Source organism: Macaca fascicularis, chromosome 20 (genome assembly GCF_037993035.2).
Source record: "Macaca fascicularis isolate 582-1 chromosome 20, T2T-MFA8v1.1".
NCBI lineage: Eukaryota > Metazoa > Chordata > Mammalia > Primates > Cercopithecidae > Macaca > Macaca fascicularis.
Genome location: NC_088394.1, coordinates 57,126,097 through 57,149,751, shown reverse-complemented (window position 1 = coordinate 57,149,751; position 23,655 = coordinate 57,126,097).

Genomic DNA, 23,655 nt, shown 5'->3' with positions numbered 1-23,655 from the left:
GCCAGAACCCTATGAGTCATTCTTGATATTTAATCTCCCTTAGCCATTCAATTAGTCAGGGTACCAGCTGGAAACAGATGGCACTCATATTTAAAATGATTCTAAAACATATTAATTATGGGAGTCTTTATGAGGGCTGGACAGGGTGCAGTACCACCATGAGCAACAAGACAGTATTGTGGGCTCTTTATGACCTCTACCACAAAAAAGTCTCTGGAATCCATATGGACAGTCTTGCAGACCTGCTGCCTTGAGAAGAGCAGTAATTTTGGTTGAGAATGCAGCCTTCCAGTGTGACCCTGAAGGGCAGTAACCAGAGGAATAAATAGCCATACCCGATTATCTTAAATGCTCAGTTTTCCTATTGATGCTTTCTATTAACTGGATCCAGTCAAAAATAAAAGACAAGACAGTCATTGATGTGATCTGCACAGGTCAGCCTGTCATGGATGAGGGGAGGGTAGAGAAGACAGGGAAGTGGATTCCAGGGAGCAAACGGAACAAGCTTGAGGCTGGGTATCTTCTCTCTACCACCAGAGCTTGCAAATATCTGTATTCAACCTGCAAACCTCCTCCTATCTTCCTGAATACAACCACCATCCTAGTACAACTATTATAATGTAATTTTTGATTTTTAAAGTTGTTTCCTAATTAGTCTCTTATTATTCTGATCCCTCCAGCTAGACTAGAATGAACTTTTCACAATGCGTGTATAATCATGCTCCTCCCTATTTTAAAGACATCAATATTTTCTTATTAGCATTAGAATAAAAACCAGAATCTTTAACGTGTCTCTTCCTTGGAACACTCTCTTATTACTTCATTACCTATCGAACTCCTCATTTTCCGGCAGATCTTTGTTTAATCCTCACTTTCTCTTTGAAGCTGTCCTGCTTTTTGTGACAAATTCCCTTGTTATTGATATTCATAGCATGATCTACTTCTATATATAACATTTGTTATTCTTGTACTATGACAGGCATTTAAAAGATTCTTGGTTTCTCCAATAGATACTAAAGCTGTAATTATGTTTCTATTTGGCCTAATTTGTATCTTCTGTGTCTGGTAGAGATCCTGGCATATAGTATAGATAGAACAAATTTCTCTTGAATGGATGAATGTATTAAATAACACCTTATTTGCCCCCCAACAATATATATTATGGATGTAGTTCACATCTGTGAGATACCTGCATAAAAGTTGTGAGATTTTGACAAAAGTACCCCAAATATCTTATCCTTCCCTCACCTATTTTTCAAAGGCCCAAGCTGGATGTTTTGCTAACATGAGTAAACACGGTTGATTTAGATTGGATTGGGAAGAATGGAACATAAGATTAATAAGTAGGACATGATCCAAAAACAGAGCCCCGAAAGATGAAAAGCTAGTCTTGGGGTGTGTATTAAGTTCCTATTGTGGCTGTAACGAATTACCACAAATTTGGTGGGCTAAGTCAATACAAGGGTCTTATCTTAGAGATCCAAAGTCCACAGTGGGTCTCACAGAGCTAAAATCAAAGTGTTGCCGGGCCTGTATTCCCTTCTGGAGCTTCCAGGAAATAATCAATTCCCTTGTCCTTTCGAGATCCTGGAGACTGATTACATTGACTGATTACATTGCTTGACTCACGACCTCCTTCCATCTTCAAGGCCAGCAATAGCATCATTCTGATCTCTGCTTCTGTGGTTACATCCCCTTTTCTGATTTCACGTCACCCGTATCACTTTCAGTCATATAGGAAACCAAATACAAGAAATTTTGTCTTTATAATCCAGGATAATCTTTTCACTTAATTACTTTTGTAAATTCCCTTTTGCCATATAAATTAACGTGGGTCCCTAGAATTAGGATGTGGACATCCTTGGTGGGTCATTTTCCATGCTTACCACCTGGAAAATCTTAGGTGGTTTCAGAAATAATTTGGAGATCAGTTAAAATGTTTGAGAAATATATGAAGACTAAGTGGAGTAGAGTGAAGGCCATGATATATTACCCAGATCCCCATTCAGGAATGAAGAGCTTGTATTCTCAGCTGCAGCCGATGTTGCAGACAGGGAGTTCCCACCTGTAAACCCTCCTCAATAATTGATTTGCCCAATCCAATGACTAGTTCATGTGGAGATACAGAATCCAGACCCTCTTGTTCCAACTTGACACAGATCTAAAGGGTCATCGCATCTTCAGAACTCCCAAGGAATCATATGAGTCTTGCTGAGAATATGTTGCTGCCCAATCTTCTTTCCCAGGAACTGAAACTGTAGCATTAACAAAACAAAACAAAACAACAATGAAAAAACATAGATTGCAATTTCTGGGGACTTTTGTTTGTTTGTTTGTTTTGCTTTGTTTTGAATTTTTACCTGTAGTGTTGGTGTTTATTCTACCAACATCTCTCACCATTTGGATGGTGTTTTATTATTATCTCAGCTGACTATAAACTACATTTTACTGCTTGAACTTATTTAAAAATTTTAGTTTGTATATTTGTAGAGCCTGCAACACATTCACCGAAGTATCTCATAAGACATAAATAAAATATTATGCCTATGTATATACACACAAACATAATGCAGAAGGAGAGAAAAAGGGAGAGAGAGAGAAAAAAAGATGAGTCACATCTATAGCCAAAAAGTATCTGTGTCTGTGCTGGGAAGTTTGGAGAATAAGAATGAGAGGAGAGAAATCACTTTTTAAAAAAGAGAGAAAACTACTAGTCACAATAGAATGTTGTTTAATATTCTAGTGGCTTCTCATTGTCATTAGAGTTAAAATATAATTAGTTTTCCTTATGGCTGTGAATACTTCATAACATGCAGTCTCCGCCTATCTCTCACATAATATTTTGTAAAGTTCCAGCGCATGTTCATGAATACCCCTGCTCTCCTTCCATACCCTCAAACACACCAAGCATGTTGTCACCCCAAGGCCTTTGCACATGCACTTTCCTCTTCTGGGAACACTGCCCTCTCTCTTCCCCCAATCTCAGTCGTGGTTTGGGCTTAACTCAACCGTCATGAGGGTCTTAACTCAACCGTCACCTTCTCAGTGAAATCTTCCCTGACTATGTAATCTCAGACATGAACGCATCACTCAGTTTTATTTTTTATATATCATTTACCATTGTCTAAAATTGTCCTACTACTACTTTCTTGCTTGCCTCTTCAAAATGCATTTAAGATATTTTGCTCACCTCCAAGAAACTGGAGCCTAACCACCTGTTTGGCACATAGTGCTTAACTCATGTTTGTTGAATGACAGAAGACAAAACTACGTCTCTTTTTCAACTTTAACTTTTGCATTCAGAAATGTGTAAACATCTTCCACAACTGATAAACTTTCCAGAGCTCCCATACAGATATCTCGCCACCTTGTTTCTGAGAGGTTTTCCTTCTTCTTCACTTCTGGTACAACGGTGAAGCTGAAGAGTCTTCAGCCATGATATCTTCCACGAGACCCATTTTTGATAACTATATAGGACCCAAGTGATCCTAGAGCTGGTAATTCTCAAAGCAATTTATTATGCATTTCTTGTTTTATAAATTGAGATGAATACATCTGAAATGATAACAAATCATAGAGAAAGGGAAGACTGCATTAAGTCAAGGCAAATGGATCAGGAAGACAATGGTATGAGATCTTTAAAGCCAGGTATGGTTTTAATATGAATGTAAAAGGAAAGCACGTAAGAAGGAAGGAAAAAACAAAACAAAAACAAGACATATATATGTTTGGCAAAGTGAAGAGTATGGCCAGCAAAAGACATAAGCCTAATTACCATGGTATTCATTTAGTGGAGAAAATACACATAAAAATAAAAATCCATATAAGTATCAGTCAGATGACTGTGGGCCTGGGTATGTCTAGTTAGGACTCTCATCTCCTTGAATAATAGCTTTAATCATCTTTGTAACTTGTTGTAAATGTTCAGTGGCTCATAAATGCCTATTATATAGACTGTCGAGTGAAGTAGAGGATGGAGATGTGATGGAGACATTGGAATTAGAGACTTCAATAATCTGTCACCAAACTTTATGCAAAGATCTGGAGAGAAGGTGATATCATCTCTTTCTTACTCTTTTTTCCTTACCTCTGACTTTTAATTGTTCTAATTAGTTGTTCTGACAAATATGTTTCTATTTTTCCTTTATATATTTATGGATATAATAAACAATTTGTTTAACTTTCTACTTAGCTATAAGTCAATAGTAAGTAGAAAAAGGAGAAGCAATTTTCTTAAATATCCAAATATGGTATGATTAATTCCTTATTAATTTGAAAATCAAATATTTATTATGGCTTAGATGTTTTTCGCAGCCTGATAAATATGGCTCAGAGTTCAAGATCAGTGTAAATATTAAAATGTCAATAAAGATAAATAGCCTGTCCATCAGACTATACCTTAAACTGTATCATCAATAATAAAAGTCTGTATTTCTTTTGCAGTAGATTGGCCAAAGGAGAAGAGAAAGGCAACTGATTGAGAGGACTAAAAATCTTATGAAGAAGGTACTAAATGATGATTAAGGATGACATTTCTATTCAATCTGTTTAAACATCAACAACAATAAAAAAACAAATACATAAGAAGTGCCAATACTGACAAGGGTGTAGTAAAATATGCTCTTATTTATCACTGTTGGTAGTAAAAGCATTGGCTAAAAATTGCAGTATTAATGAATAATTTTACATACAATTTGCTTTTGCCATTCTTCTGAGAAATACCTTGAATTTATTACAATAATTATGAAAAATGTAGAAAATGATGCAAGAATAATGATGATAATCATTGTGCTAGCTATAATAGTTAAAATAGAAAATATACTAAAGATTTTATAATAATTGAATAAGTTGAATTATGGCCTTGGCATCTTAAAGATTATAAATGACCAATAAAAATATTTATAAATGGAGGGCGGAGCAAGATGGCCGAATAGGAACAGCTCCAGTCTCCAACTCCCAGTGCGAGCGACACAGAAGACCGGTGATTTCTGCATTTTCAACTGAGGTACTGGGTTCATCTCACTGGGGAGTGCCGGACGATCGGTGTTGGTCAGCTGCTGCAGCCCGACCAGCGAGAGCTGAAGCAGGGCGAGGCATTGCCTCACCTGGGAAGCGCAAGGGGGAAGGGAATCCCTTTTCCTAGCCAGGGGAACTGAGACACACAACACCTGGAAAATCGGGTAACTCCCACCCCAATACTGCGCTTTAAGCAAACAGGCACACCAGGAGATCATATCCCACACCTGGCTGGGAGGGTCCCACACCCACGGAGCCTCCCTCATTGCTAGCACAGCAGTCTGTGATCTACCGGCAAGGCAGCAGCGAGGCTGGGGGAGGGGCGCCCGCCATTGCTGAGGCTTCAGTAGGTAAACAAAGCTGCTGGGAAGCTCGAACTGGGTGGAGCTCACAGCAGCTCAAGGAAACCTGCCTGTCTCTGTAGACTCCACCTCTGGGGACAGGGCACAGTAAACAATAACAAACACAGCCGAAACCTCTGCAGATGCAAATGACACTGTCTGACAGCTTTGAAGAGAGCAGTGGATCTCCCAACACGGAGGTTGAGATCTGAGAAGGGACAGACTCCCTGCTCAAGTGGGTCCCTGACCCCTGAGTAGCCTAACTGGGAGACATCCCCCACTAGGGGCAGTCTGACACCCCACACCTCACAGGGTGGAGTACACCCCTGAGAGGAAGCTTCCAAAGCAAGAATCAGACAGGTACACTCGCTGTTCAGAAATATTCTATCTTCTGCAGCCTCTGCTGCTGATACCCAGGCAAACAGGGTCTGGAGTGGACCTCAAGCAATCTCCAACAGACCTACAGCTGAGGGTCCTGACTGTTAGAAGGAAAACTATCAAACAGGAAGGACACCTACACCAAAACCCCATCAGTACATCACCATCATCAAAGACCAGAGGCAGATAAAACCACAAAGATGGGGAAAAAGCAGGGCAGAAAAGCTGGAAATTCAAAAAATAAGAGCGCATCTCCCCCGGCAAAGGAGCGCAGCTCATCGCCAGCAACGGATCAAAGCTGGACGGAGAATGACTTTGACGAGATGAGAGAAGAAGGCTTCAGTCCATCAAATTTCTCAGAGCTAAAGGAGGAATTGCGTACCCAGCGCAAAGAAACTAAAAATCTTGAAAAAAAAGTGGAAGAATTGATGGCTAGAGTAATTAATGCAGAGAAGGTCATAAACGAAATGAAAGAGATGAAAACCATGACACGAGAAATACGTGACAAATGCACAAGCTTCAGTAACCGACTCGATCAACTGGAAGAAAGAGTATCAGCGATTGAGGATCAAATGAATGAAATGAAGCGAGAAGAGAAACCAAAAGAAAAAAGAAGAAAAAGAAATGAACAAAGCCTGCAAGAAGTATGGGATTATGTAAAAAGACCAAATCTATGTCTGATTGGGGTGCCTGAAAGTGAGGGGGAAAATGGAACCAAGTTGGAAAACACTCTTCAGGATATCATCCAGGAGAACTTCCCCAACCTAGTAGGGCAGGCCAACATTCAAATCCAGGGAATACAGAGAACGCCACAAAGATACTCCTCGAGAAGAGCAACTCCAAGACACATAATTGCCAGATTCACCAAAGTTGAAATGAAGGAAAAAATCTTAAGGGCAGCCAGAGAGAAAGGTCAGGTTACCCACAAAGGGAAGCCCATCAGACTAACAGCAGATCTCTTGGCAGAAACTCTCCAAGCCAGAAGAGAGTGGGGGCCAATATTCAACATTCTTAAAGAAAAGAATTTTAAACCCAGAATTTCATATCCAGCCAAACTAAGTTTCATAAGTGAAGGAGAAATAAAATCCTTTACAGATAAGCAAATGCTTAGAGATTTTGTCACCACTAGGCCTGCCTTACAAGAGACCCTGAAGGAAGCACTAAACATGGAAAGGAACAACCGGTACCAGCCATTGCAAAAACATGCCAAAATGTAAAGACCATCGAGGCTAGGAAGAAACTGCATCAACTAATGAGCAAAATAACCAGTTAATATCATAATGGTAGGATCAAGCTCACACATAACAATCTTAACCTTAAATGTAAATGGACTAAATGCTCCAATTAAAAGACACAGACTGGCAAACTGGATAAAGAGTCAAGACCCATCAGTCTGCTGTATTCAGGAGACCCATCTCACACACAGAGACATACATAGCCTCAAAATAAAGGGATGGAGGAAGATTTACCAAGCAAATGGAGAACAAAAAAAAGCGGGGGTTGCAATACTAGTCTCTGATAAAACAGACTTTAAACCATCAAACATCAAAAGAGACAAAGAAGGCCATTACATAATGGTAAAGGGATCAATTCAACAGGAAGAGCTAACTATCCTAAATATAGATGCACCCAATACAGGAGCACCCAGATTCATAAAGCAAGTCCTTAGAGACTTACAAAGAGACTTAGACTCCCATACAATAATAATGGGAGACTTCAACACTCCACTGTCAACATTAGACAGATCAACGAGACAGAAAGTTAACAAGGATATCCAGGAATTGAACTCATCTCTGCAGCAAGCAGACCTAATAGACATCTATAGAACTCTCCACCCCAAATCAACAGAATATACATTCTTCTCAGCACCACATCGTACTTACTCCAAAATTGACCACGTAATTGGAAGTAAAGCACTCCTCAGCAAATGTACAAGAACAGAAATTATAACAAACTGTCTCTCAGACCACAGTGCAATCAAACTAGAACTCAGGACTAAGAAACTCAATCAAAACCGCTCAGCTACATGGAAACTGAATAACCTGTTCCTGAATGACTACTGGGTACATAACGAAATGAAGGCAGAAATAAAGATGTTCTTTGAAACCAATGAGAACAAAGATACAACATACCAGAATCTCTGGGACACATTTAAAGCAGTGTGTAGAGGGAAATTTATAGCACTAAATGCCCACAAGAGAAAGCAGGAAAGATCTAAAATTGACACTCTAACATCACAATTAAAAAAACTAGAGAAGCAAGAGCAAACACATTCGAAAGCTACAGAAGGCAAGAAATAACTAAGATCAGAGCAGAACTGAAGGAGATAGAGACACAAAAAACCCTCCAAAAAATCAATGAATCCAGGAGTTGGTTTTTTGAAAAGATCAACAAAATTGACAGACCACTAGCAAGACTAATAAAGAAGAAAAGAGAGAAGAATCAAATTGACGCAATTAAAAATGATAAAGGGGATATCACCACCGACCCCACAGAAATACAAACTACCATCAGAGAATACTATAAACACCTCTACGCAAATAAACTGGAAAATCTAGAAGAAATGGATAATTTCCTGGACACTTACACTCTTCCAAGACTGAACCAGGAAGAAGTTGAATCCCTGAATAGACCAATAGCAGGCTCTGAAATTGAGGCAATAATTAATAGCCTACCAACCAAAAAAGTCCAGGACCAGATGGATTCACAGCTGAATTCTACCAGAGGTACAAGGAGGAGTTGGTACCATTCCTTCTGAAACTATTCTAATCAATAGAAAAAGAGGGAATCCTCCCTAACTCATTTTATGAGGCCAACATCATCCTGATACCAAAGCCTGGCAGAGACACAACAAAAAAAGAGAATTTTAGACCAATATCCCTGATGAACATCGATGCAAAAATCCTCAATAAAATACTGGCAAACCGGATTCAGCAACACATCAAAAAGCTTATCCACCATGATCAAGTGGGCTTCATCCCTGGGATGCAAGGCTGGTTCAACATTCGCAAATCAATAAACATAATCCAGCATATAAACAGAACCAAAGACAAGAACCACATGATTATCTCAATAGATGCAGAAAAGGCTTTTGACAAAATTCAACAGCCCTTCATGCTAAAAACGCTCAATAAATTCGGTATTGATGGATCGTACCTCAAAATAATAAGAGCTATGTATGACAGACCCACAGCCAATATCATACTGAATGAGCAAAAACTGGAAAAATTCCCTTTGAAAACTGGCACAAGACAGGGATGCCCTCTCTCACCACTCCTATTCAACATAGTGTTGGAAGTTCTGGCTAGGGCAATTAGGCAAGAGAAAGAAATCAAGGGTATTCAGTTAGGAAAAGAAGAAGTCAAATTGTCCCTGTTTGCAGATGACATGATTGTATATTTAGAAAACCCCATTGTCTCAGCCCAAAATCTCCTTAAGCTGATAAGCAACTTCAGCAAAGTCTCAGGATACAAAATTAATGTGCAAAAATCACAAGCATTCTTATACACCAGTATCAGACAAACAGAGAGCCAAATCAGGAATGAACTTCCATTCACAATTGCTTCAAAGAGAATAAAATACCTAGGAATCCAACTTACAAGGGATGTAAAGAACCTCTTCAAGGAGAACTACAAACCACTGCTCAGTGAAATAAAAAAGGACACAAACAAATGGAAGAACATACCATGCTCATGGATAGGAAGAATCAATATCGTGAAAATGGCCATACTGCCCAAGGTAATTTATAGATTCAATGCCATCCCCATCAAGCTACCAATGAGTTTCTTCACAGAATTGGAAAAAACTGCTTTAAAGTTCATATGGAACCAAAAAAGACCCTGCATCTCCAAGACAATCCTAAGTCAAAAGAACAAAGCTGGAGGCATCACGCTACCTGACTTCAAACTATACTACAAGGCTACAGTAACCAAAACAGCATGGTACTGGTACCAAAACAGAGATATAGACCAATGGAACAGAACAGAGTCCTCAGAAATAACACCACACATCTATAGCCATCTGATCTTTGACAAACCTGAGAGAAACAAGAAATGGGGGAAGGATTCCCTATTTAATAAATGGTGCTGGGAAAATTGGCTAGCCATAAGTAGAAAGCTGAAACTGGATCCTTTCCTTACTCCTTATATGAAAATTAATTCAAGATGGATTAGAGACTTAAATGTTAGACCTAATACCATAAAAATCCTAGAGGAAAACCTAGGTAGTACCATTCAGGACATAGGCATGGGCAAAGACTTCATGTCTAAAACACCAAAAGCAATGGCAGCAAAAGCCAAAATTGACAAATGGGATCTCATTAAACTAAAAAGCTTCTGCACAGCAAAAGAAACTACCATCAGAGTGAACAGGCAACCTACAGAATGGGAGAAAATTTTTGCAATCTACTCATCTGACAAAGGGCTAATATCCAGAACCTACAAAGAACTCAAACAAATTTACAAGAAAAAAACAAACAACCCCATCAAAAAGTGGGCAAAGGATATGAACAGACATTTCTCAAAAGAAGACATTCATACAGCCAACAGACACATGAAAAAATGCTCATCATCACTGGCCATCAGAGAAATGCAAATCAAAACCACAATGAGATACCATCTCACACCAGTTAGAATGGCGATCATTAAAAAGTCAGGAAACAACAGGTGCTGGAGAGGATGTGGAGAAATAGGAACACTTTTACACTGTTGGTGGGATTGTAAACTAGTTCAACCATTATGGAAAACAGTATGGCGATTCCTCAAGGATCTAGAACTAGATGTACCATATGACCCAGCCGTCCCATTACTGGGTATATACCCAAAGGATTATAAATTATGCTGCTATAAAGACACATGCACACGTATGTTTATTGCAGCACTATTCACAATAGCAAAGACTTGGAATCAACCCAAATGTCCATCAGTGACAGATTGGATTAAGAAAATGTGGCACATATACACCATGGAATACTATGCAGCCATCAAAAAGGATGAGTTTGTGTCCTTTGTAGGGACATGGATGCAGCAGGAAACCATCATTCTTAGCAAACTATCACAAGAACAGAAAACCAAACACCGCATGTTCTCACTCATAGGTGGGAACTGAACAATGAGATCACTTGGACTCCGGAAGGGGAACATCACACACCGGGGCCTATCATGGGGAGGGGGGAGGGGGGAGGGATTGCACTGGGAGTTATACCTGATGTAAATGACGAGTTGATGGGTGCAGCACACCAACATGGCACAAGTATACATATGTAACAAACCTGCACGTTATGCACATGTACCCTACAACTTAAAGTATAATAATAATAAATAAATTAAAAAAAAATTATAAATAATTTAAGTGATACAAAGAATTCTTATAAAATTGAGAAACTCATGATAGCTATTTAATAGTAAATTAGCACTGTTTCACGTGTCAAAATAAGAAAATGTACAATATAGCAAATAAAAATTATAAACCTAGTTTTATCAAACTTTTGTTTGGATATGAAGATTATTAAATGATTTTTTGTGCTTTCTTGCACTTGGCTTATTAATAACTTTGTGACAATTATATGAATATGTGTAATCTTGACAAAATTAAATGATATAATAATAATCATAGCCTTACAAGCAATTTGCAAATTACAATTATGTATATAAAAATAATTAACATGTATGATAACTTTTATATATTTTTATTTAATCAGAAAATATCACTGGTTTATGATTTATAAATATTTTAAGTCTCTACCTTAGCACATCAATGGAAAAAATCATTCCATTCCATTCATTTACATTCATATGTAATACTAAATATATTTTTATTTTATCTTTTATTTTTTAATAATTTCATTTGAGTTTTTATAGAATAATTATAACTAATATATTAGTGGTTAGAAGGTGAAAAATATTATGAAAAATTCTTAGATGAAATTATTTTAAATAAATAATACCATCTTATATTTTCCTTTTAAAAATTAATTATGTAAATAATATTTTCAGTTTCTCCTTTCAGTGGATCTGTAACACTTTTCTCTTTATCCCTGTTTAGAGAAAAGTATTTTCCATGGTGCAAAATTTTAAAAATAACATGAACTTGTATAAAACATTTTTAAATGAATAAAAGTATTTTTATTTCATTTGAGAATTCTTGAAGATAAAAGACACCGTGTTGCCATCAGAACCGTTATTATCTACAAAGACTGTATTGTTGAAATAGATTAAAAAGAATTCTTTGGGATCTCTTTTTTTAATATATACTTAGGGGAAAAAGACTGCATGTATTGGAAATGTCTATTGTAGTTTAAAGAATGTTGACATCCTCTAAAGAAAGAAGAACCAAAAAGATCTGAGTCAGAATATTCAACTTGGTGTTCAATATTAGAACAGAAGACAAATACCTGATTCCACTTTTTTAAAGTCTTTAAGATGCATCTCTTCTTTTAAAAAATTTTATCTGGCAAAGGTCTGTATTTCATGGAAGGGGGGAAAAAGGCAAAGTACAGTAGTACCCCCCTTATCCATGGAGGATGGGGTCCAAGACCCCCAGTGTATGACTGAAACTGAGGATTATACTGAACCATATAAATATAATTTCTTTGTTATTGAAACACCAGGGCTTTGGTCTAGGTTCCGGTGCTTGCAACACAAAAAGCCAATCACTGAGACAATGCATATTGCCAGGGAAGAAGGCTTTACTCAGCTGCTGCAGCCAAGGAGATGGGACATCAGTCTCAAATCCAGCTCCTCAACTAGCTAAACTTGGGGAGTTACATAGCAGGAAAGAAATGTAACTATAGATGGGAAAATAGAAATTATGGAGAGGTAAGGAAGTGGAGGTGGTCAACAGGCAGCAGCTGGTCAGTTAGGCATTCATGATGGGTGAGAGGTCTGGTGTCCCACTGTTCAGATGTGGTGTTCTGGTAAGATTCGGGTGCTTGATACTTTCTGGGAGGACTGATGGTGGGTTTCTTGAGAAAGGAAATCAGTAAGACAAGTGTAAGTTTCTCAAGTTTTAAGACTGGAATGGTCAATTTCTAGTTTTACTGCAAAGAAACCATAAATATCAATTTTATGAAACAATTGACTGGTTTCATTTTTAGATCACAGTTGATTGCAGGTAGCTGAAATCTCAGAAAGTAAAACCAAGGATAAGGAGAGACTATTGCACAGATTAAACTTACAAACAACACAGGGAAAAAAAAAAAAAAAAAAAGAAAGTGGTATAAATTAGTTTTGTGTTCCCCTTGTATAATTTACACTACCACAAAGCTTCAGTGAGATTCGTACCTTTGTCTTTTCACTCCTGGGGAACTTGGAACTGACATGAAGGATCTCTCTCCCTCTCTGTCTCTTTGAATACACAATTTTCATGCATCATTATATCAAATATGTGTGTTCAAACACAAAGGTCTCAAAGAACTGAAGATGTTCTGAAAAATCCCTGTAAGGAAACAAAACCAGAATTTACCCCGTTACAACCTTGTTACAGATTTGAAAGATTATTTCTTGTTTCTCCTCATCAAATGAAGATAGTCCAGAGCTTGTGTTTCCATTTAGTAAAATCAAATACTATGCACAAAATCCCAAATCTAAATATAAATCTGTTTTTCACTTAAGCAAAAAGAGCAATATTGTATTTAACTATTAAAAACATTTTTAAAATATATAACACACTAGTGGTACCCACTTTTTAAAAAATGAAATGATTGCAAAACCAATAATGACCAGTAATAACATTTTAGGGGTTCCTCATTGCCAGTGGATGAGTGAAACTGAGGATTAGCTTCTTCCCAGAAAAAGAGAAAGAAGTCTGTGGGGATGGGGTTATGGGGCATGGATACTTATATATTTACAATAATTACATGACAGCAAAATGGGAATTCATTGACTTTCTCAGTATATTTGTAAATAGAAGTTTTATAAACTTTTGGTTTTGGTTGTATTTTTTTTTCTATCCATTAGAGGTTTTAAACAGAAAAACCTTTGAAAAATTAAATTTACCTGAGTTTAACTGAGTAGGAAACAAAAAGATTTATGAACATGATAGCCCTCAGGACAAAAAGCATGTCAGAGAGCTCTCCTTCACAAAGTTAGCAGGCAATATTTATAGATGGAAAACAAAAGTGACATAGGAAAATGATTGGTTACCAGTTTGAAGTTTGCCTTATTAGGACATGTTTGGCAATTTGCAGTCTATGATTGGCTGAAAGCTTGACTGCTGTGTTTGGCTGAGATTCAGATACTTGTTACAAGAATATGCTCTCAAGTTAGGTTGCAGCATGTTTACATTTTAAGTTAGGTTGCAGTTCACTACTATACAGAGGCAGCTTTGGGGCAAATTTAATTTAATAGAGGGTAACAAATCCATTGAAGTTGATGTCATGTGGAAAATCTAATCAATGACATATTTGAATCTAAAATTCAATTATCTTAAACCCAACTTCAGTGCTGTTCCACTGTTCCCAAAATTTACCATTCTCCTATTGTGTAGCTCTAAAAAAAAATAAATTTTAAAAATTACCACATAATACTGTCACAGATGAACTGAAATTATTTTAGACCTCAAATGCATGTCTCCATCCATTCTAAAGACTCAGTTATTAAAAAAACTTCTTAAAGAGCAACAGCAACAACAAAAACATATGTGTAGATAAACAGAGCCTGAATTCAGGAAGACCAGTATAAAAGACTCATGCTTATTTGCTTTAGATTAGTACTATCCAGAGGAAAGGTAGAAGAAAACAAAGAAAATGTGTGCTTTTGAGATCATGTGATCTTCATTTAATTTAAAAGTATAAAATTCCAAAAATCTAGAAAAACAATACTTTATGGTTCACAGAAACATATTAGAACATATATATTCAATAGTCAAGAGGGAAAGAAGCTTTTAGAGATGTAATCCACATTTTGGCCATTATAAGCCCCCATTGAGCATAATTGAAATATATTGAGTGCTCAAAATGGACAATGGCCTATGCTAATGTCATGGGTATTCTCCTATTTACTTCTCATAATAAACCTATGAGGCAGGTCTTTTTGTTTAGATGAAATAAGGTTCAGGAACAAACAACTAATGACAAACATGCAGTACGCAGCAAGACCAGGAGACTATGGAAACTCTCACAAGAAAATGCATTGCCCTCTTGTCAGGCAATTCCAACAAAAATGCACAATGACATGCCACTGTAATGCATATGAAAAAGTAAAAGTGGTTTCAGGAACACCTAATGTGAGGGTTGCATTTGTTTTGTGCAAAGTGTGAAGACCCAAATGTTTCTAATGATCAGTCTGGGTCTTCATAGAGCCCTCATTACAACAGAGGATGACATTAAGACTTCAAATGAAAAAAGAAAGGAAATTTTCCTGTGGATCTTAGAATATCTGATTTTTACACTATGGACTATAAATGCTACATTTCCTCAATTTGCTTGGAGAATCTCTTAGCCTGATATCTATCTTCTGGCTCACACCAACCTTGCTGTGACTTAAAGGTTTTTAAGGTTTCTGCCTTTACCTAAATGCTTTCATCATTCTGACCTTGTTTTCTACTGATTTCAGCTTTGGTATTCCAGTGCTATTTTGTCTGTGCTTTATCCTAGGCAGCTCTATTTCCACCATCTCCAATTACCTTTTGTACTGAGTCAATGTGCAAAACATACAATAACACTGATGAGGGAAGAAAAGAAAAAAAATGGCTCATTTTATTTCATTGATTTATTTTTATTGATGTTCCCACTGGGATAACAATTTTTGCCCAGGTTCAAGCACTTTGGAAACCCAACCCTAAGTTAGCAAAAATTCGAGTAATCCAGGAGACCTCCATATTGGATCAGCTTTTGTTAATAGTAGTACTTCTTGATTCGGCTCTGAATCTGTAGTCTTGGTTTTAGCTCTGTCTATATGGTTTAGATCTTTGCCATTTCTTTCAGGATTCTTACCTTCTCCAGTATCATTGCTTTTTCTGACATGCTAAATTATTTCTACTTTGAAACTACACAGACCTTGGTCAATGAGATAGAATTATCCTATCTGGAGTAGTACAGCTGCCTGTCTTAGGACAACTCTACCAATAACAGTAGCTCTTTACATAAGGCCAAGATTGATTTGGAATATCTTACTACCACCTTATCAACAGGAACACACACATGCACACACCAACACACAACACACACAAACAAAATTTCCCTAAGTAAAATCTGGTACTATGCCTGAGATAAACGTTGTTCAACTCAGCAGACATGATGTTAAACAATAAAGCAGTTACTTTGTGCAAAATGAGTATGTATGAACATTCAGAGACATGGTTTCAAGATTTTCTGATCATGGTCAGTATAAGCAAAAACAAAATCATGCTAGATCATCAGGGGGAAAAAAAATGACCTAAATGTTAGCTCACTGCAAGCAGTTCATTCATAGCCTTTAGTAATCCCTAAACCTCCTTATATGTGCCTGTATTGTGAGTAGTATTAATCCTTCTACAGAATTCACAGTGCATCTACATATGCATGCTTTTTCACTTCAGGAATCATTTAGAAATGTTTGTGAATTTGATGAATGCATCAAAATATGCAAATAAATTTGACAATGGACATGTGAGAACTTTACAGTGTGAACTAAAACATTACTGAGAGAAATTAAAGAAATGTAAACAGAGACTTATCAGATGCCAATGAATTCAAAGACTCAATATTCTTAACAAATCATTTCTCTTGAAATAGATCTATAGATTCAACAAAAGTTCAAGTGCTCAACACATTTTTTTGAAGAAATGGGCAAGGTGATTCTAAAATTTACAAGAAAATAGAAAGGACATAGAAGAGCTGTGATGAGCAGAATTATAAGGTGGTCCTCCAAATTTCCATGTCTTGGTGGACTTGTTCTAGATAATCCCTTGGATATAATCCAAGCCAAGACAGATTTCATAGTTTGGATTATATCATTTTATATGGGAAAAGATTAGGGATTATGCAGGTGTGATTCAGGTCCCATACCTGTTCAATCTGAGTAAATCAAGAGAGATTATCCCAGGTGGGCCTGACCTTGTCGGGTGAGACCTTCCAAGGAACTCGACTCTTCCTGCAGAATGAGATCTGAAGCATGGGAGTGTGTGGATCCAGAGAGAGCTGCATGTGGCAAGAACCTGACAGGAGCCTCTGGAAGCTGCCAATGAGTCGTGGCCAGACAACCAGCAAGAAAACAGAGATTTTAGCTCTTCAGTCAGAAGGGTTAGAATTCTTCCAGTAGCATAGATGATCTTGGAAAGGGACCCTGAGCCCCAGATAAGAACAGAGCCCCAGCAGACCTCCTGATTTCACCCTTGAGATCCTAAGCAGTGAATTCAATCATACTCTGCTCAGAGTCTTACTCTAAGGAAAATGTTAAATAACAGGTATTTTAAACCACGACGGATTTGACCATTTCATACAGTAATAGAAAATGGATACAGCCAACACAGTTTTGAAAAGGAACAGCAAAGCTGGAGAATGTACACTACTTGCTTTCAAGATTTACCAAGTAAAACTATCTAAACAGTCTGTATTGTTGAAAAACTATGCATAATGATCAAAGAAATAGAACACGGAGACATTAACTAAACCCTGGCATATATTGTACATTGATTTTAACAAATATACCGAAGTAATTTAATAGGGAATGATAAACTTGTCAACAAATGGTGCTAGAACAATTGCATATCCATGTGAAAAAATATGAAACTTGGCCATTCATACTATGCTGTAAAACTTATAGAAGATAACATGGGAGAAAAAATCATAGTGACATTTGCTTAGAGAAAGGTTTTATAAATAGGCAAAAAAAGAAAAAGAAAAATATAACATTCATAAATTCGACTTCAGTTCTTTGAAAAGCACTGCTAAGAACATGAAAATGCAAGCCATAATATGGCATAAAATACCTGCAAAATATTTATTCTAGAAAGTGCTTGAATCCAGTGTATAAAAATAGCTCATACAACTCAAGTACAGATAGACAAAAACCCAATTAAAATTTTGAATAAATGCAACCAAAGAAGATATATTAATGGCAAAGAAGCCTATGAAATGATGTTTGATATTATTAATCTTTAGGGAAAAATAAATTAAAACTGTAATGCGGTACCATTTCATACCCATTAAAATGCTAACTTTTAAAAAGCTAACCATACCAAGTGCTGGCAAGTATGCGGAACAATTGAAACTGTATATGCTACTGGTGGCCATGTAAAATAATATTACCACTTGAAAAGTAGTTGTGCTTTCTTAAAAAGTAAACATCCACCTACCGTATGTTGCAGCCATCCCATTTCTAACTGTTTATTGGAGAAAAAAACGAAGAAAATGTCAATACAAAGATTTTTATAGGAGTGGAATAGTAACTTTATGACAGCTATGGCCATACCTGGAAAACTCATTAATTATTATTATTTTTTTTATTTTTGTTTGAGATGGAGTCTCCCTCTGTTGCCCAGGCTGGAGTGCAGTGGAGCATTCTTGGGTCACAGCATCGTTTGTCTCGCAGGTTCAAGCGATTCTCCTGTCTCAGCCTTCCGAGTAGCTGGGATTACAGGCGCCCACCACCATGCCAGGTAATTTCTTTGTATTTTTAGTAGAGACGGGGTTTCACCATATTGGCCAGGCTGGTCTCAAACTCCTGACCTCAGGTGATTCACCCGCCTTGGCCTCCCAAAGTGCTAGCATTACAGGCGTGAGCCACCGCGCCCAGCCAAAAACTCACTAATTATTGCATGATTGACAACATTCCTTTTATGTGTTGTTGCTGCTTTTCCCCCGAACCCCAATAGCGGGGGGAAAAAAAGAAAGAAACAGACTCTACTCTCCCTAAGCCTTTCATTAATTTCCATGAGAATTGAATTTATGGAATGGAGAACATAGACACTTCGGCCTGGAAAGACATTTAATTTAGTTGTTAAGAAATTGTGAGGTCTAGGAATTGGAAATAACTTAGTCAAAGTCATGCACATTACGTCGTAATTGGTACAAAACAGGTGGGTAGCAATCAGGAAAGTTCAGCTACCATGTTTAATAGTTGTTTTCCCCATTCTCTCCTTTAGTTAAACTACTTTTTAAATTTTTACTTCCATTGATTTGCAATGTTTTCGGGGGAGTTTCACGTTAATAAATGCTTCTACATAAAAATATCTACATTGATGGACTCTCTAATGTACATTTTATTTTAAAATGTTTTAGAGATTGTGTGTGTAACTGGGTATTTTAAGATCTGAAAATGTCAAATTCATTATCATAAGTTTTATTGTGTATATAATTTCATTTTTATTGACTTTTTATCTTTGATTAAATTGTCCTTTTATTATGCCTTTTTATCAACAGGTATACTTTAGCCAGCATGTCAATTTCATTCATTTTTGTTTATGTTTTTAAAGCCATCACATACATTTTGGTAAGTCAGCTCAATCTTCATACTTTTCAAATTCAATTAAGTTGAAAGCTTTGTCTCCTTTGATAAGAGACAACTGCTGAAAGCTAATGCCTTATAGAAAAATGTTGCAAGGACAAAATACCATTTAATAGAGAAAGAGGAAAACATATCTTTATTTGACAGACAATCAAGTGAGGCTTTTCAAATACCCCATCAGTTACATAGAAGATAATATTTAAAATCATATGTGGCTTCTAATGCTTCTGTTCAACACATAGTATAAGAGTGACCTTATATATATATTTTTTAAATTGAAAAGATACATTTTTGCAGAAGCATGGTAATGTGCAGTAATTCTAAAAGTGGCTCTAACTTTGTAACTATATATAATAAATTTAATTTGTGTTCACAGAAATGACAAAGTGAAGTATGACTTTTCCTGATTTGTATTCAAAATTAGGACAACATTCTTGGTACAAAACTTTCTCAGAATATGTATTTTCAAATGCCTTATGTTTCCTCCACCTACACTGCAAGGTCTGCTTTAAAGCCTGCTTAGTTAACATTTAAAGTCAATAAATATGTATTAAATTTAAATCTAGGTCAAACATTATGAAACATACAGCAAACAAGTTTAGGACTATGGTCCTAATGCCCAAGGAACTCACAGTCTGGGAAGGCCAACAGGTTCATGCCTATCTATAATGTTAGGAAAATTAAAGAAGGTATTATAATAGATTTATAAAATTTATAAAATTATTATAATAAATTTATTGAATACATCTCTACCACAGGGAACAATACATATGTATAGATTTAAAAAAATACACTTGAGCTGTGCCTTAAGGGTTAAATTGACAGGTGATTGAGAGATATTTCAAGTTGAGGAACTGGCATAAACAAAGGATAGAGACATGTTCTGTGTAGCTAAGAATACACAGTGGCTGGAATAGAGCACAAGTATATGGATGTGAGGAGGTGAGCTTGGCAAGGGAGGGGAAGACTTAGATGGAAAAGACTGTGAGGATCATGGAGTGGCTTTTGTACTTCAACCATCTGTCACTGTGCTGTGTTTATCACAGGTCTGAAGTCAATCATTGCTCTAACACCTTTTCTGAATCACCATCATGACCTATAGAATAAAACACTAGCATTCTATTTTGAAAAAGCAATAGAGTGAAAGTGATCATTGGTTACTGCAACGAGATTGGAAATTCGTAAAGACATAAGAAGATATAAGGACATTGGAATGAATGGGACTGCAAATTTGGCCCACTTTCTCTATCTCACCACAAACTCTAACCATAACATGGTAGATTTCACAAATAAAGATTCTGTGGGTTTTTTTTGTTTGTTTGTTTTGTTTTTGTATTTTTCTTCAACACACCAGTCATTTAATCAGTTCAATCTGGTAAGTAATGTCAAAACTGTTTATTTTATGGGATAAATTCCCAAGTTCCTATTTTTTATTTTTATCTTTCAATTTACTTCTCAGTGGTTCGTGTTTTCCTTATATCAACACTGTATTTCCTCAACCAGTTTTTCCAAGTGAAATTACTAGTTATCTGGAAAATAATTAGCAACCATCTCCTCACTCATTGGGTGCTAATACTAATCTCTCACAGGACCATATCTCCTCTAAGAAGAACTCCCCCCTCCCTCCTTCACCCCCATCCCCCAACACACATACTGTTTACATTATGAATCTCAAACTCTTGCTGAAAACAGTAGTTTTCTATTTAGGCAGCTTATATAGCACTACTTCCCATTGGGAAATGTCACCTTCAAACAGGAAATAATCTCTATACATTGAATGATAATTTCCTTTTTTAATTGTGGGTGATATGTGAAGGAAAAAATAAATAACAGGCAATATTAATATGCTCTATATTAACAAGTATTAAAAAACAATAAACATTTATCTTTTCCATTCTACATAGATCTTCCATTTGTTTATCACCTATATGTTAGTCAAAGTAATTCAATACAGTATAATTTTTTAAGACAGTATTTTTTTCACAATACTAAAAGTGAACTATTATTTTTTGTTCCCAAACTTGATTTAAGTTCTAAAACTCAGAGAAAATACCTAAGTGATTTAGGGTATGACATTTCTCTAGTCTGTGCATCCTTTCCCTGTCTGTATAATAAAATGGACAAGACAGTCTCTAAATCCCCTATTACTTCTGAAAACAACCCCTCTCCCCTATGATTACCAGTATGATTTTCTTTTAAAACTTTTGAAAATAGAGGATTTTTAAAAACTGTTTTATTTGGATTTGAGCCTTTAATTGGCAGCCATATTTATCTCCTAAATTAGTTCTCAAAGGTCAAAAAGCAATCAATTACCTACTGCTTTCCTGCTTTAATTGGTAGCATATCTTTGAAAAAGCTTTAAACATCAATGTTTGCATTTTGTCTCTAAAATATGAAAAGTTCCAAGAAGAAAAGAGAGATATTTTGGAAGATATTTTGGATTGAAGTTCCCATATTGAATACATATGTTTAATTGCCATAGCATCTCTAATTTTTTCATGAAGCTCTATGTACTCGGCAATATTTACCTTCTTATTTGCATAAGATAATCAGAATATATGAATACTTTAATCAATATTTGATATTTTAAGAGACCTCTGAAGGCACTCACTGATATGTTAATTTAAGAATAAGGCATCAAATAATTTAAACCGAGTAACTAAATAAAAAGGAAAATTGACAATTTTGTTAAAAAGCTAGGTATACTGACATGCTGATGTCCTTTCTATATTCTGATCTAGTTCTTAGCCCTAAGTCAGATAAATAAAAATAACAATAACAGCTCCATTTCAAAGAAATCTGTTTTGATGCTCATCAAAAAATCTCCACAACAGATGTTTTAGCCCCATTTCATAAACAGAAGTTTGAGGCTAAGATAACTGAAGTTACTTGCCCTAACCTTCAAAGCTAATAGGTGGTACAGTTGGGCTAGGAATCCAGACGTACTGCTATATCCTGATTCGTTCATTTATTTTCCAATACATATAACTAGACAATAAATCAGCTAGAAATGGTAGAAATTAACTCAAGGCTATCATCTTACCTTACACCCTTTTTATTACCTTGTCATGTATTCCCTGATTTACAGCATCTACATTTTTGCCTCTGCAATCCTGAACTTTATAGAATGTCTGGTGTCCCTTGACTTAATGTTTGTTCTAGGGTGATGGACTCATCTCAGTTTGCCTGGGCCTGTCCTGGGTTTAGTATTGAAAGTACTGTGATCTAGGTACCCCTCAAGTCTCAGGAAAATCAACATAGCTCGTCAGAGATTGTCCTGGTTTTAAAACATAAAATTCTGTGTCCCAGGAGCTTCATCAGTCCCAGGCTAATCAAGGTGGTTCATCACCCTAAGTGACCCTCACATTTGAGCACTGTCTTTTTTTATGGAGTTTAGCTTAGCTAAATCCATTGTCTTACCAATCTCTTATTAATGCAGGAAGGTACATGTTGTCGCAAATGCTGCCACATGTTCCCAGCAACTTGGAGAGGCCTGTCTTCATCCTGAGGAATGCTGAACGCTTGTTGTCTCAAAAATCACAAATAATATTACTTTAATGAGTTTGAGTGTGCCATTCATATACTATACTTGATTTTTCCCTAATTCACAGAAGGCATTTGTTGACTTAGAAAATGCCAGATTTTAAGTGCTTAGTGGAGAAACATGGGAGAAAGTTGTGTTTCTAGAACATCTGGAGAAACAAATATTTTCTCACTGTTTATTTTCAGTCCCCTTTCCAATTCAATAATATTTGCTTTTTTTACTGCAATAAGATGAGCTGGAGAATAATGAGAATGCAAACTGGTTTTACCTTGAGAAATGCTTCAGGGTAAACAATTCTAACACTGAAATCAAGAATTGCAAAGTTTATTAAATAATTCTGCTCTTGATGAAACCATCAATAGCTGAGTGTTTTAAAAACATTGCTAAACATCACTGAACAAGGATAATATGTTTCACATAACTCAGAGAAACAAACTTTGGTATAACAAACCTCACACATTTTTACTGAGAAAAGTATTTGGATTTAATTCTTTTTTTAAATAATGATCTAAATTATTACATTAAAGCTACATAGGATATTGAAATTATATGCAAATCAAGATAAACAAGAAGCTATGGAAAAAAAAGTCCAATCTTTAAGTAATTTCCCTAGTAAAATAAGGGATGCTTGACTAAAAAATTCTGAGTTTCTTCTGAAATAGAGAAAATTATTGGCCATTTAAAATTTTAAATCAGGAAGAAATCTTATGTTTAAGAAGGTCAGAGAGAGTAGTAGTTTCTCAGAAAGTTCAAGCATATATTTTATGAAAACATTTGCTAAAGAGTGTTTAATTGTTGAATAAAGTAGAACCAATAATTAGAAGGCCTGTGTTCTAAATTCACCTTTACCACCTTTACCACTGACTTTACTGATGGTCTTAGCCAATTTTTTTTTATTTCATTGATTTCACAAGATGAGGGAACTTGGGTACTTTTCACTTTTATCATTGGC